This window comes from Canis aureus, chromosome 9, assembly GCF_053574225.1.
Source record: "Canis aureus isolate CA01 chromosome 9, VMU_Caureus_v.1.0, whole genome shotgun sequence".
Lineage (NCBI taxonomy): Eukaryota > Metazoa > Chordata > Mammalia > Carnivora > Canidae > Canis > Canis aureus.
The window spans coordinates 74,396,156-74,411,207 of record NC_135619.1 but is presented as its reverse complement, the minus strand read 5'-3'; the positions used below and the strand labels follow the sequence as shown (position 1 = coordinate 74,411,207).

At 46.8% G+C, this 15,052-nt stretch overlaps 1 long non-coding RNA gene across 1 annotated transcript; it reads left to right on the top strand.

The window, feature by feature from the left end:
• The first annotated feature begins 10,243 nt into the window (after positions 1 to 10,243).
• Positions 10,244 to 14,532, top strand: LOC144321198 (uncharacterized). The gene is made up of 2 exons (XR_013386952.1): positions 10,244 to 11,470; positions 13,897 to 14,532. It is a non-coding gene; the product is annotated as an uncharacterized LOC144321198 (long non-coding RNA).
• The last annotated feature ends 520 nt before the right edge of the window (positions 14,533 to 15,052 follow it).

Here is a 15,052-nt window from a genome sequence, read left to right as displayed (position 1 = left end):
TGGTTTGACATGCTCGTCTTTCTGCTGCGTAGGGCTGCAGGCGCCGTCTCTGCTCTCTAGTTACTTGACCCGAGGGGAAAGGGCCGCGTCTCGTGTGTATTTCTGGTTCCCAGAGTAGGATATTTTGCTGATACCTGCGTGGTTCGCAGGGACATGGGGACCGAAGTAGAAGCCAACCGTGGGAGAAGCTCTTGGCACAGTTTTCACATAACAAGGCCAGAAACTTCAGATCACCATTGTTTCATGATTTTAAGAAATGTCTCCGATAGGAGTTGCGCGGGCCTATTTTCACCAGTAAACGATTCTGTCTCACCCGCTACAACAAATCTTTCAAATTTAGGAATGTAGCCTTGCCGCTTAAATACCTTCTGCAAGAATTAAGCAAGGAAAAAATTTAAAGAAATAAACAAGAGGGCAGCCCGGGTGGTTCAGCGGATTAGCGCCTGCCTTTAGCCCAGGGCCTGATCCTGGAGACCCGAGATCAAGTCCCACATCGGGCTCCCTGCATGGAGCCTGCTTCTCCCTCTGCCTGTGTCTCTGCCCCCGCCCCCCCGTGTGTGTTTCTCATGAATAAATAAAATCTTAAAAATTTTTAAAAATAAATATATAAATAAATAAATAAATAAATAAATAAATAAATAAATAAATAAGAACACTCCAAACTATGCCCATGATCAGGAAAATTCATTTTGTTACAGGAAAATTATATCTAAAGTGACGATTATGTGGCTCTGGGAGTCTATACTGTACATGATGTGTGAACAGAAGGTGGATTTTATTTTAACATAAAAAGTATATATGTATTTTAGAACCTGACAGTGCCTGACCTGGGCCAGTTCACCAGGGGAGAGGGCTAGGCTGGGGGTCACCTGTCTTTTCTCTTTTCCTCTCTCCCTGGGACTTTGCGGGGAGGGGGTGTTGGGAACTTACCTCTGGAGCCTTGAAGTCCATCTCACTCCCTCCCTCCTCTGACCCTCTGTGTTCTGCGGTCACTCCTCCCAGCAGTGTTTCCTCACACCCCCTTCCAGGACCATCTCTAAGGGGACATTTCCAACACATGGAGGAGGGGAGGGGGGCCTGCCGGCGGTTGGGGGTAGGGAGGACCTTCCTGGCCTCAGCTGCCTTTGTCTGCTGGAACAGGCAAAAACCCAAGACTGTTCCTGGATGAGGCTTTGGGCTGTGCAGAGAAAGCACGCAGGGCGTGAGCAGCATCCCGTTCTCAGCCATGAAGCTGGGGCCCGAGGACTGCAAGTTGAGGGACTCCCCTGGCCCTGCCTGGCTTGCCTTTCTAACGCTCCACCTACCCACACTGAGGCCTCCTGGGATGTCTTGTGTCCCTGGATTCCTGTACCTTTCAATAATAGGTTCAGTCCAGGAAAAAAATCACAAGTAGACATTGCTTCCTTTAGATTCTTCGGGCCACCTCAAGTCTTTCCACTCGGATCTATGATTTGGTTCAGAGCCAGGGTGTTCCTGGCTGACCTGTCAACGTGACAAATGGTCAGGCTCACGTGATCAGCTCCGTGACCTCACGGATATACTTGAAGCAGTTCTCTGGGTGTGTATGCATGCACACACACGCGCACACACATATGTAAAATTCAAGACCTACACACTAAATTTTCTTCTTCTTCCTACAGATCTTCTAACTTAGGTATGTTACACACCAGTTGCCTGTAGTTCCTCTGAGTCAAGAGCAGCCTAGATAACTAAAGTGGATTTATAAGCAGCAAATGTCTCTGTTCGTTGGGTCAGGGTGCTGCGGTGCCTGGAAGTACTGTGCCCAGGGGGACCCAGCACACTGTGGGCTACCTCGTGAGCTTGCAGATGGCATTACGGGTGGCATTACGGGCTCAAGCCATTCGTGGCTGGGCGCTGGGCTCTGTGCGCGCTTAGCATCGCCAGGGAATGTGAGCCGGTTTCCAAAGTGGTTGTAACCATCACAAACCCACATGCTTCTGATGCTCCAAATGCTCCGCAGCTCAGAGTATGCGCAGATTCTTTTCTTGCCAAGGTGTTGTGGTTTCCATTTGTATTTTTCAGACTGCTGGTGATGTTGAGAATTCTTTCGGAGGGTTTCATGGTGTTTGATTTCCTCTTCAGTGAGATGCCTGGTTCTTTTGTCAGCTTTTAAAATTGGGTGATCTATCCTTTTCTTCTCGGTTCTTGGAGGTTTTACTCAATATGTGTGGTGGACAGCCTCTGAGATGCGTCCAATGACACCCCTCCTGGCACTCCTGCCCTGGGAGCTCCCTCCTCTGGAGGGTGGACAGGACCTAGTGATTCTCTTCTATGGAATATAACAGGACAACAGCCTGGATGTCACTTCTGAGGTTAATCACTAAGCCCCCTGTCCTGATCAGTCTCTCTCAGAGCCCTTGTTCTGTGAAAGGCCAGCTGGGTCCCACCCAGCAGCTGGCGGGGACCTGAGACATACTGCCAACTCCAGGGTGGAAGGGGGATCCTTTCCCTGATGAGCCTTGAGATGAGGGCAGCCCCTACCCACCCTCACCAAAGCCCGTGAGGGTACCTGAGCAGAGGCCCCAACTGAGCCCCCGAGTTGCCTGACCTACAGACACTAGGAGACGGAGAACATTTATTGTTTTACACCAATAAGTTTTAAGGTAATTTGTTATGCAGCAACAGATACTACTACAGCGTCCTGGTGCCTGGGGTGGGGCACTGACAGGCAAATACGAAAAATGCCAGAGTGGCTTTAGATCGGACTGTGGGCAGAGCTGGGTGGGCTTCGGGGGAGTGTTAGGTGAGCACTGAAGCATCCTGGACAGGCCATTAGTGGACGTCGGGGCTTTGAGGACACCGCCAGGGAGAGTGCACAGGAAGTGAGGAACAGGGGGCAGAAGCGTGGCCACCTTGTCACCTGCAGTTGCAGGGGGAGCAAGCAGTGTCCCCGCTGACACCCGTGAGCCCACCAGGAGGTTTGCAGGCAAAGTGCAGAAGGCGCCGCCGGCCTCTGCCTGCGGCCTGCAGTGCGGTGGGAGAAGACAGGCAGATTGAGGGAGCTGGGAAACAAAAATGAACCTGTGCTTGGTAGTTTTAAAAATTCACAGTTTCTCCAAGTGGCAAAAGATGCTAAAATTAAGAAATGACTTCCCAGGGGCTGTCAAAGCCAGCAGAATTGGATTGGAATTGGAAATGAATCCAAGGCTGTGACTGTAAAGTTTTTTATCGAAGCCTCAGAAAGAGCAAAGGTGATACTCAGAGCGCTATTCGGTAGCATGATGACCCCATTACATAGATGAAGGTGCACCCTAAAAATCATCTTCCCCAGAAACGGGGCCTCCAGGAGGCCCCTACGTCACCCCTCAGCCCTCCCAGGAGCCCCAGCTGGAGTGGGATTCATCTCAAAGACCTTCGTGGTTGTGCCCTTTCTATTTTTTTTTTATTTATTCATAGAGACAGAGACAGAGGGAGAGAGAGAGAGAGAGAGAGAGAGAGAGAGGCAGAGACACAGGCAGAGGGAGAAGCAGGCTCCACGCAGAGAGCCCGACGCGGGACCCGATCCAGGGTCTCCAGGATCATGCCCTGGGCTGCAGGCGGTGCTAAACCGCTGCGCCATTGGGGCTGCCCAGTTGTGCCCTTTCACTAACAGAGTGAACCCAACTCTCAACCAGATTCATGGGAGTATCTTTTCTCTTACGTAGTTAACCCCAAATCACAGGAGATCTGCAAAGTTTTTGAAAAAAATTAAATCAGCAAAAACACTACCTACTTGGGCTAAGAAGAGGACAGAATCATTCAAAATGAAGAAAGACTTTGGATACCTCCATTCCCCACCCCACACAATTTTACTGGAAGGAAGTAGGCTGAGAAAACTGCTTGGTTGCAAACATGTGTTTTCATTTAATAAAAAGGGGGTGGCACTGAGTGGCACAGTCAGTTAAGCATCCAACTCTTGATCTCAAGGTCCTGGGATTGAGCCCAGCATTGGGCTCCGCACTCAGTGCAAAGTCTGCTTAAGACTCTCTCTCCCTCCCCTTCTGCCTCTCCTGCTCATGCTCTTTCTCTAAAATAAATAAATCAACTTTTTTTTTTTTTTTTTAAAGGGATGGCTCAGAGGGCAGAATAAAGAGGTCAGGAGACAGAGCCCAAAGCAATGGAGGATCCGTTCCAGGACTTACGACCTAATCAAAGAATTTCTTGGCCTGGTTTCAGAATTGCTATGGACCAGTGACTCCTTTATGTTTCCCATTGCCGCCCTTTCTGGCCAGGAATGTCTAGAGCAGTTACCCCGTGCCAGTTCTACCAATGTACATGGTGGGACACGTGGCATCAGAGGCAGCTAACCTGGATCTGCAGACTCAGAGAAATTATATTTGAGGATCTGCACTAGAGGAGCCTTATCCTCACCTGGACTTGATTTAGATGGCAAGATTGTGAACTTTAAGATGATTAAACATGGAAGATTATATTCCTCCATTTTATAATATTAAACTAAACTTGCATTCCTGAGATAAATTCCAATTGGCTGTTATTTGATATATATAAATATTTATACATTTGATGAGTTGGCTTTGCTAAGATTTTATTCCATATTTTTGCCTATGTGTTCATCAATGAGACTTGCCTATACACTTTTTCTTATACAGCCCTTTTTTGCATCTGGTATCAATATTAGGCTAACACACACACACACACACACATAAGTCTAGTGGAGGGGGAGTATTCTTTATATTCTCTGGGAGATTCAGTGTAATATTGGAATTATCTGCTCTTTCCACATTTGGTAGATATTGCTTGTAAAGGTATCATTTTGAAACAAAATTTAATGTCTTTAATAATTATAGGTTTTTTTTAATTATAGGTTTTTAATTTTCTTTTTTAAAAAGAATTTTAAAAAAGATTTTACTTATTCATTCATGAGAGACATACAGAGAGAAGCAGAGACATAGGCAGAGGGAGAAGCAGGCTCCCTGTGGGGAGCCCAATGTGGACCTTGATCTCAGGACTCTGGGATCATGACCTGAGTCAAAGGGAGACGCTCAACCACTGAGTCACCCAGGTGCCCTAGTTTTTAATTTTCTTTTTTTTTTTTAAAAGATTTTATTTATTTATTCATGAGAGAGACACACACACACACACACAGAGGCAAAGACAGGCAGAGCGAGAAGCAGGCTCTCTGCAGGGAGCCCGACGTGGGACTCGATCTCGGGTCTCCAGGATCATGCCCTGGGCCGAAGGCAGGTGCTAAACCGTTGAGCTACCCAGGGATGCCCAGTTTTTAATTTTCTTAATTTAGTTTCCTAGTTTGTATTTTTCTGGGGATCCACACATCCTGTCTTTCCAAACAAATTGGCATTAGCTTCTCCATGACAACCTCTTTTTTTTTTTTAAGATTTTATTTATTTATTCATGACACACACACACACACACACACACACACACAGAGGCAGAGACACAGGCACAGGGAGAAGCAGGCTCCATCCAGGGAGCTCAACGTGGGACTCGATCCCGGGTCTCCAGGATCAGGCCCTGGGCCGAAGGCGATGCTAAGCCACTAAGCCAGCCGGGCTGCCCTATGACAACCTCTTAAATAAGATTTTTGATAACTGTAGCATCTCTGATTACATTCTCTGCTTTTTCTTAATATTATTTCTGCCCTTTCTCTACCTCCACCTCTGACTCACTCCACAATTCACAGAAAGAGACCTTGATGGAGTCTCAGAAATAGACCCAAAGAGGAGTGTAGTGTTCAGGATGCTCATGAAGAAATGCCTCCGGGAGCAAGACCGATGGAGGAAGGACAGGGCAGCAGAAAGGCAGGAGGAGAAGCTGAGTTGCAGTGTAGCCCTAAGGATGGCCTCAACCAACCTCATGAGGATGTCTAAGACTAGAATGGCTCTTTGCCTGCTCTGAGTTGGGTCAAAACTCCTCCCTCAGATCACTCATCATATATGGGAAGTTCCCAGGGAAGGGCGTTGTATTGAGAAAGGCTGCTCTCTACAGCTGAGGTGGTCCCTAAAGGGGCTGACAGCTGAAGTCTTGTCAACCAGTAGCCCTCCCAGCAGCTGGTTGAGGGAGAGTCTGGGCTACAGTCCAGCATGGCATTGGTGGAGTAAGTGCATCACATCTTTATTTCCCCTGGTCTGCTTGCAGTCTAGCTTCCTCATGCCACAAAAGAGGCAAGCAAGAAAATATCCATGGCTGTTACAATCATGAGTCCATAGTTGATTTTTAAATTGTGATAAAGTGCACATAACACAAAGTTTACCATCTTAACCATTTTCAGTGTATAGTTCAGTAATATTCGGTATATTTATATTATTGTACAATGTACCCCCAGAACTTTTTCATTTATAAAACTTAACCCCTATATGCATTAAACAGGAGCCTCCCTCAGCCTTGGCACCCACCACTCCCGCTTCTGTCTCCCTGAATCCCTAGGAACCTCACATAAGTGGAATCGCACAGTGTTGGTCTTTTTGCGACTGGATTATTTCACTCAGCATAATGCCCTCACGTTTCATGCACATTGTAGCATATGTCAAAATTTTCCTTCTTTTTAAGGCTGAATATATCCCACTGTATGAATAAACCACATTAGGCTTATCCATTCACGTCTCCATGAACACTTGGGTTGGTTCCACTTTCTGACTACTGTGAATAATGCTGCTTTGGACACGGGTGTGCAAGTATCTCTTCAAGACCCTACCTTGGATATATACCTCGTAGTGGAGTCACTGAATCATATGCTAATTCTATTTTTAATTTTTAAAGAATCACCATACAGTTTTCCACAGCGGCACATTTCCATCAACACTAGCAGTGCACAAGTATTCTGATTTTTCCACATCCTCACCACCACTTGCTAACTTTCTGTTTGTTTTCTCATAATAGCCATTCTAGTAGGTGTGAGACGACATCCCATTGTGATTTTTGTTTTCCATGATGATGAATGATGTTGAGCATCTTTTCACATGCTCATTAGCAACTTATATCTCTTCTTTGGAGAAATGACTATTCAAGTTCATTGTCCATTTTTAAATCAGATACTTTTTTGTTGTTGTTAAGTTTTAGGAGTTCTCTATATATTCAGGATATTAATTTCTTAGCAGATCTATGATTTGCAAATATTTCCCACTCAGTAGGTTGCCTTATGATACATATACACTCTATATATAAATAACGATATTCAAAAAAATTTAACCATGTCTTTTGATATGAATAGAAAATCTTAACATTATGATGAAGTCCATTATCCAGTCTTTCTTTTGTTGCCTGTGCCTATGGCATCATATCCAAATCATTACCAAATCCACAGTTGTAAAGGTTTTGACCTATGAAAACATATGTTTCGTTATATTCTATTCCATGGACTATGCTTGTCTTTATGCCACTAACACATGTGTTTGAAATCAGGAAGTGTGTCTTCCAGCTTTGGTCATACTTTTTAAAGATTGCTTTGAATATTTGGGATCCCTTGAGATTTCATACATATTTTAGGATGGATTTTTCTATTTCTGCAAAAAATGCCATTGAGATTTTGATGGGAATTGTTTTGAGTTTTGCAGATAGCTTTGGGTAGTATTGACATCTTTACAATTTTAAATCTTCCCATCCATGAACATTGAATGTACTTCCATTTATTTTGTCTTCTTTCTTTCAGCAATGGTTTCACTCTTCATTACACAAGTCTTTCACCTCCTTTGTTAAGTTTATTCCCAGTATTTTCTTCTTTTTGATGCTATTGCAAATGGGATTGTTTTCCTAATTTCCTTTTTGGATTGTTCATTATTAGTGTATAGAAATGTAATTTATTTTTTTCATTGATTTTTTATCCTGCAATGTTCTGAATTTATTGCTACTAACAAGGTTTTTTTTTTTTTAAGATTTTATTTATTTGTTCACGAGAGACACAGAGAGAGAGAGAGAGAGGCAGAGACACAGGCAGAGGGAGAAGCAGGCTCCATGCCGGGAGCCCGACGAGGGACTCGATCCCGGGACTCCAGGATCACGCCCTGGGCCAAAGGCAGGTGCGAAACCGCTGAGCCACCCAGGGATCCCCCCTAACAAGGTTTTTTAATGAAATCTTCGGGCTTTCTGCATTTAAGATCATGTCACCTGAGGATAAAGATAATTTTATTTCTTCTTTTCCGATTAGGATTTTTTTTTCTTGCCTAATTGTTCTGGCTAGGGCTTCCAGGACTAACATGAATAGAAGTGGTGAAAGCTTGTATTCTTACCTTCTTCCTCTCAGGAAAAGCTCTGTCTTTCATCATTGACAATGATGTTCACTGTGGGCTCTTCATATGTCACTTCTATTATATTTAGTTTCCTTCTATTCCTAGTTTGTTGAGTGTTTTTATCATGAAATGATATTGAATTTGTCAAGTAGTTATTTTTGCATCAAGTGAGGTGATCATGTAGGTTTTTTTCCCCTTCATTCTGTTGGCATGATGTATTACACTGATCGATTTCTGTATGATGAATCCCTCTTGCTTCCAGGAATAAATCTCACTTGGTCATACCATATAAGCGCTTTAAAGTATTGTTTAATTCTATTTGCTACTGTTTTCTTGAGAGCACAGGTGATATTTCCCCCACCTTTATTGAGATATAATTGCTGGGATCCCTGGGTGGTGCAGCGGTTTGGCACCTGCCTTTGGCCTAGGGCGCGATCCTGGAAACCCAGGATCGATTCCCACGTCGGGCTCCCGGTGCATGGAGCCTGCTTCTCCCTCTGCCTGTGTCTCTGCCTCTCTTTCTCTCTCTGTGACTATCATAAATAAATAAAAAAATTAAAAAATATATATTTAAAAAAAAAGATATAATTGCCATGTAACACTGGATAAGTTTAAGGTATACAATGTGATCGTGCGATACACGTATATATTATAAAGTGATTGTCACAATAAGGTTAGTCAACATATCCTTCACCTCACATAATTACCATTTTTTGCTGTTGTTGTGATGGGGAACATTTAAGATTTACTCTCTTAGCAACTTTCTTTTTTTTTTTTTTTTTTTTAAGAGTAAAGTTCTTTTTTTTTTTTTATTTTTTATTTATTTTTTATTTATTTATGATAGTCACAGAGAGAGAGAGAGAGAGGCAGAGACATAGGCAGAGGGAGAAGCAGGCTCCATGCACCGGGAGCCCGACGTGGGATTCGATCCCGGGTCTCCAGGATCACGCCCTGGGCCAAAGGCAGGCGCCAAACCGCTGCGCCACCCAGGGATCCCTCTTAGCAACTTTCAAGTATGATTTTTCTAATTTTCTTCTTCCATTACCCATTCCATGTTTTTTCTCCCCTTAGCCAGGTCCTTGGCTGGTTGGGGTTTTTCATCTAGTAGTATGACCTAAACACATACAAAGGATCTGAATCCTCAGCAGGTTTCTGGTAGTTTTTGGTAGATATTGTTTTCTGATAACCTTTTATAATTGGAATGGAAATACCAAGAGAGGGGATCCCTGGGTGGTTCAGTGGTTTGGCGCCTGCCTTTGGCCCAGGGCGCAATCCTGGAGTCCCAGGATCGAGTCCCGCGTCAGGCTCCCGGCATGGAGCCTGCTTCTCCCTCCTCCTAAATCTCTGCCTCTCTTTCTCTCTATGCCTATCATAAATAAATAAATAAATCTTTAAAAAAAAAAAAAGAAAATACCAAGAGACGCCTCCAAGAACCGACTTTGTACTGGGAAAAATAGTGAGAGGAGCCTGCTCCTCTACCATCTCTTGGCTCCCAAACTCCTGTATTCTGGTTTTGGAAAAAACAGCACCATTTATACAAGTAACTGTATTATGACTATACTTTAGATCATGTCACAACCTGTAAGATGCAGCTCCATCTTCTCAGAGTATTGTCTCCCATTAGTGCTCACATGAATCTTCAGTAGACCATCAAGCTTTCTATCGTGCCCTTCTGGATAAGTACATAAAAGTAAGAACATTGAATTCCATGTGCATAGCTTACTGCTTCACTTCTTTTGCTGTAAAATTAATCTCTTTTTTTAATTAATCTATTTATAAAAGAATGTTATGTGGGATACCATAAAGGTCCACAAGGCATACTGTAAATCTGTGGACAGTAGTGCTGGCAGAAGTATTACAGACAGGGAAAGGCAAATTCATATCCAGAGTAAATGTCTATTCAGTGAGGACAGATTACTGCTCCTTCCCTGATGGAAGAGACCTAATATAATCCATCTTCCACCAAGTGACAAGGTGTTCCTCCAGGAGATGGCACCATACCAGGGGCTCAACATTAGTCTTTGCTCTTGGTGGTTAGATTCTCGATTGTGATGATGTCCAGGTCAGACCTGGTGAAGCAAAATCCGTGACACTGAGCCCAGGCATAGCCTACAGCCCTGCCTCCTTGGCCACTTTGTACATGGGCCCGTTGAACAAGCCCTTGGATGGCCGGCTCAAGAGGCTGGCTGGCTGCTATGCGCGGAATGGACTGTCCCATCCATCTGGTTCCCGAGAGCCTCCTCTGTAGCAGATGCCTTTCGACAAGTATTCATATGTGACAAAGTATCTTCACAGTCTATGTCTACCCAGAGACGTCCGTTCTCATATGTCATCCCCAGATCACCTCACTGCCAATCTTGCAATGGGGTTTTTTCTAAGTCTCTGATGATCAAGCCAAGCCACTAGCAACTCTCTGTGAATCAATCTCGAGCCATATTTCTTGTCATCTTTCAGGCCAGGCGAAGTGGACAACAGCCAAACTCAGAGCTTGAAGTAATGAACACAGGATTTTCCTTCATCTCTGTCCTTTCTGGCCACCACTTAGATGCTTGAGCCACCCACTTCTGCACCATCTATAGACCAGGATCAAGGTTTTTCCTTCTCGATCCACTAGTCACAAAGACCCCCTATGAGGTCATAGGTTTGGATTGTGGGTAAGGAGACAGTGCAGAAGGAGTAGGAGAGAGACACAGCCCCTCAGCGCATTTTAGCAGCCCCTTTAGATCCATGGCAGTGAAAAGAGTTTTACCAAATATCTTGCCACGGTAGCTCAGGGTTCCTCAGCTTTCCAGCCTGCAGATAGGCCTCCTTGCCGTTGCGGGAGAGAAAAACCGCCCCTGACATGTGGGAGCCAGCCTGGGCCTCACAGTGAGATCATGGCATTCTCCTGTTGAACATAAACCATCTCAGAGAACACCAACAGCAGTGAGACAAGGCCACCCTGCGATGGGTAGATAAGACAAACGAGCACTCTGTAATCATGTCCGGATACAGACAGAAATATGAATCATTTCAAAACCATAGAAATGACCAAACACACCCCCTCTCATGGTTTCTATGAGCGATGACGGCTTTTTCACCAGCTACAGCTGACCCTGGTACCAAGCAAGGTAGAGGGGTGCTGACACCCCACCATGAGGCTGAAAATCCACATATAACTTTGGACCCCAAACCAACAACCTAACTGCTAATAGCCCACTGCTGACCGGAAGGCTTACTGATGACAGAAACAACGCATATTTGGTATGTAGCCTGTAGCACACACTGTATCCTTACAATAAAGTAAGCCAGAGGAAAGGTGTTATTAAGAAAATCATAAAGAAGAGAAAACATGTTCACAGCGCTGGACTGTATCTATCGAAAATATCCGTGTATAAGTGGACCTGTGCAGTTCAAACCCGTGTTGTTCAAGGGTCAACTGTACATTCCTCCTTCTAGATAAGATGTATTGTGATATTCAGTCATGTAGTGTCCCCACTTCCTGCTGGCATCCATTCCAGAGAGAAACCCTACTTTCTGGAACTTTCACTAAATCACCTCCTACAAGCCTGAATTCAAGTGCTTTCTAGTACCTTCTCACTGAGACACCCTATGGCTCCCCATGGTGTGTGCCCCCCTCAATTGTTCAACAACAGGTATGTTCCTGTGGTCTTTAGCCAGAGGACATTGATGCTGCCCACGCCTCGTGTGTGGTAGTAAGGCCACATCACTTCTGACAGCAAATCCTGGGGCAGCAGGATGCAGGCAACAGAACCACTATGGGTAATCTAAGCAGGGGTTGACTTATTAGACATAGGTGTTTACGAAACTTCTGGAAAAGTTGGAGGAACGGGCTCTGGGGGGAGTTTGGGGGAAGGGAAGTGTCAGAGCCTGCACCTGCCACTGGAGTCAGGGGGTTACTGAACAGCCAGAGTGGCCATCCCAGGCTCCGGCCCCCAAACAGAGCTGCTTCTGCCCCTAACATCACTGCCCACTGCCATCCAGGCCTCCCAGCATATATGCAGCTGGGAGCAGACACTGGAGCCTGCTCAGAAAGTCCTCCCCACTTCGTGACCTGCCTGTCAGCAGAGGCAAAGGGCACAGCCTCCACCCCTTTCCCACTTCTGGACCTGCTGGGAGGGCATGCGGTAGGCAGAAGCACAGCCCATCCCAACCTGGGACGCCGGGAGCAGGGACTGGACGGTGGTTAGCCACCCCTGAGGCTTCCCAGAGCAGCTGCCTACCCACCTCTAGAATCTGTTCTTTCCTTCTTTTCCTTTTTTATTTTTAAAGAAAACAAAATTTAAAATTTAACCCCACTGGGCCTGAACTTCTGACTGGTAGCCATGTGACCTGTTCCAGCTTGCTCCTTCCCTTGACCTTGGGAGGGGCCAAACCTTGGTTGCTTCCTTTCCCTGCAGTTTCCTCTCTGAGTCCTTCCAGCCCCAGCACCCCCCACGCCCCCAGCCAGGGTTCACCAGGAGCAGGCTGCCCTGACAGGAGCCCAGCAGGGAGTCTGCGGGGAGGTGGGGGGCTTCATCCTCACTGGGGCCCGCTGAACAAAGCTGTCCTGTTGCCTCCACCACAGGGCTTACCAGCTCCCGTGGGGCCCAAGTCCAGGGCTAAGGGACAAACCCCACCATCAAATTGTGACAGAATTTGACAAACCTGTAATCGACAAACCTGTTGGGGAGTGGGGCCCGGGGCGGGGCCTGGGTGAGCAGTGTGGGGGACACTGGGTGGTTTTAGGTGAAATGGGGGCAGATATTCAGTCCACAAGGAACAGAGGCCCCTGGGCTGCCTGAAAGCATCTGAATGAGGGAAGGAACCCGGGTGCCCAATGGTTCCCTTCGGAGATCCATCCTGTAGGGAGTGAACGCCTGGGGCCCTGACCTGGGCCTCCCAGATCAGCCTCCCAGGCCCTCCTAGAACCTCAGCTTAGGAGGTCAAGGGCTTCTGGAAGGGGACCACTGAGCCTGGCCTCCCAAACACCTGTCATACTGGCACCTTGTAAAGTCCCTCTTAGCCAGCAATTTAGGCCCAACCCCATTCCAGAGAGAACGGAGGACTGCTGGGGAGGCACATCCCACAGGCCAGGCCAGGAGGAATGGCTTATTTGGAGAGAGCATGCATTTTCCTGGATCTCAGTCTGCTATTTAGAGAGGCCTGGATCTGGAACACAGGGCAGCTGTGGATGGGTGGGTCACAGCCCCCGTCCTTCCCAGGGTGGAGGGAGGGGCAGGGCCAGGGCCAGGAAAAGCCCAGGACACTGGTCCCCTCGTGGTGTCTGTCCTCTGACAGCTCTGGGACAGACTCACCAGGGAGGCAGCAAAGCAATCTCCACTAGCTACCCTAATAGCAGTAAACTTTGGTGCCACTAGGGTGACTTGGAGGGAGGGGTGTCTCCCCATCCCCCTCTGACACAGAAGGAGGTCCTTGCTCAGAGTGTAAGGTGACACCATAGGGGGAGGGCAGGCCTCTGTAGCCAACTGTCCAGGACCCACCCAGCGTGGGAGGAGGGAAGAGAGTCTTTGGTTTCCAAGGCTTCAAAAATTAGTCCAACCCCTGAGAGGGAGGCAACAGTGAGGGAAGACTCAGCCTGGAGGCCTTTGGGTTTGTTTTTCTGTTCTAGAAAGTAGAAAGGTAAAAGCTATCACCTTACTTAAATGAGATGTAAAATATTAACAGAGGTTTCCTTGACAAACTTGTTTAGTTGTTCCAGAACAAAACGCGGGTGTGGGGTTTGCTGGGTTTTGTTTTATTTGGAAGCACAGAGCTCCTACAGCTGGTGCCATAGAGGAAGTGCACATCAGCCCACGCTGAAACTTTCTAAAAGGAGCTAAATGAAATCCATCCTAAAGTTACAAAAGGTAAAAGCTTTCAGGAAAGAGTTCCCATAAGCTACTAACAAAAAATGATATAAAAAAGTTCTTACGTTTTATAGGCCACCTTTCCACTCCAGTGCTGATGCTACTTTTAAAGTATTCAAACATTCAGGCTAAATAGTATGATCTGTTAAATAGACTTTTTTTTTTTTAATTTTATTTATTTATTCATGAGAGACACACACAGAGGCAGAGACATAGGCAGAGGAAGAAGCAGGCCCCATGCAGGGAGCCCGATGTGGGACTGGATCCCGGGACCCCAGGATCACATCCTGATGTGCATCCAAAGGCAGATGCTTAACTGCTGAGCCATCCACGGATCCCTGAGTGGAGACTCTCAGCTTTGGTCCTGATCTCTGGGTCATGGGATGGAGCCCCTCTTCAGGCTCTCCACTGGGCATGAAGCCTGCTTAAAATCCTCTCTCTCCCCCTCTGCCCCTCCTCTCCACTCTCCCACTCTCTCTCTCTCCCTCTGGAAAAAAAAATGTAATGGTGCATATGGGTTGAAGCGAGCAATGCTAATTTACATGTAGTGTGAATAGAATTTGGAAGTTGGGTGCACCCTCTCCATGGTGGACAAAGTCAACTAGACACGGATTTGGAAGGCTGAGAGAAGCAGTCTCTGCAGCTCACAGGCCTGATTGCAGAGGCTGGTCGCCCTCTGGAGAGGCTGTGGCTGGGCCTGCACTGCGCAAGCTTCCCTAGATCCTCCTGCAGCCCCTCACCCCTGGAGCTGGAGAGCGCTCAGCTCTCATGGAGGAAGCTCCCCAGCTTCTGCAGGACACTTTCACACCAAGCTGGCAGAGGACAACCACTGACCTGGCTTCAGCCGGTGGCCCTGGGGTGGCAGCTGCCGGCCGCTGGGCGCTGAGGCCGCTCACCAAGCCGCCCTCCTGACGGCCGCCCGGACATCAGGCTCCAGCTGCACACCTGCACCCTCCCCACGGGTCCCCCCTTGGCCCTCTCCCGGGACTCGATTCTAAC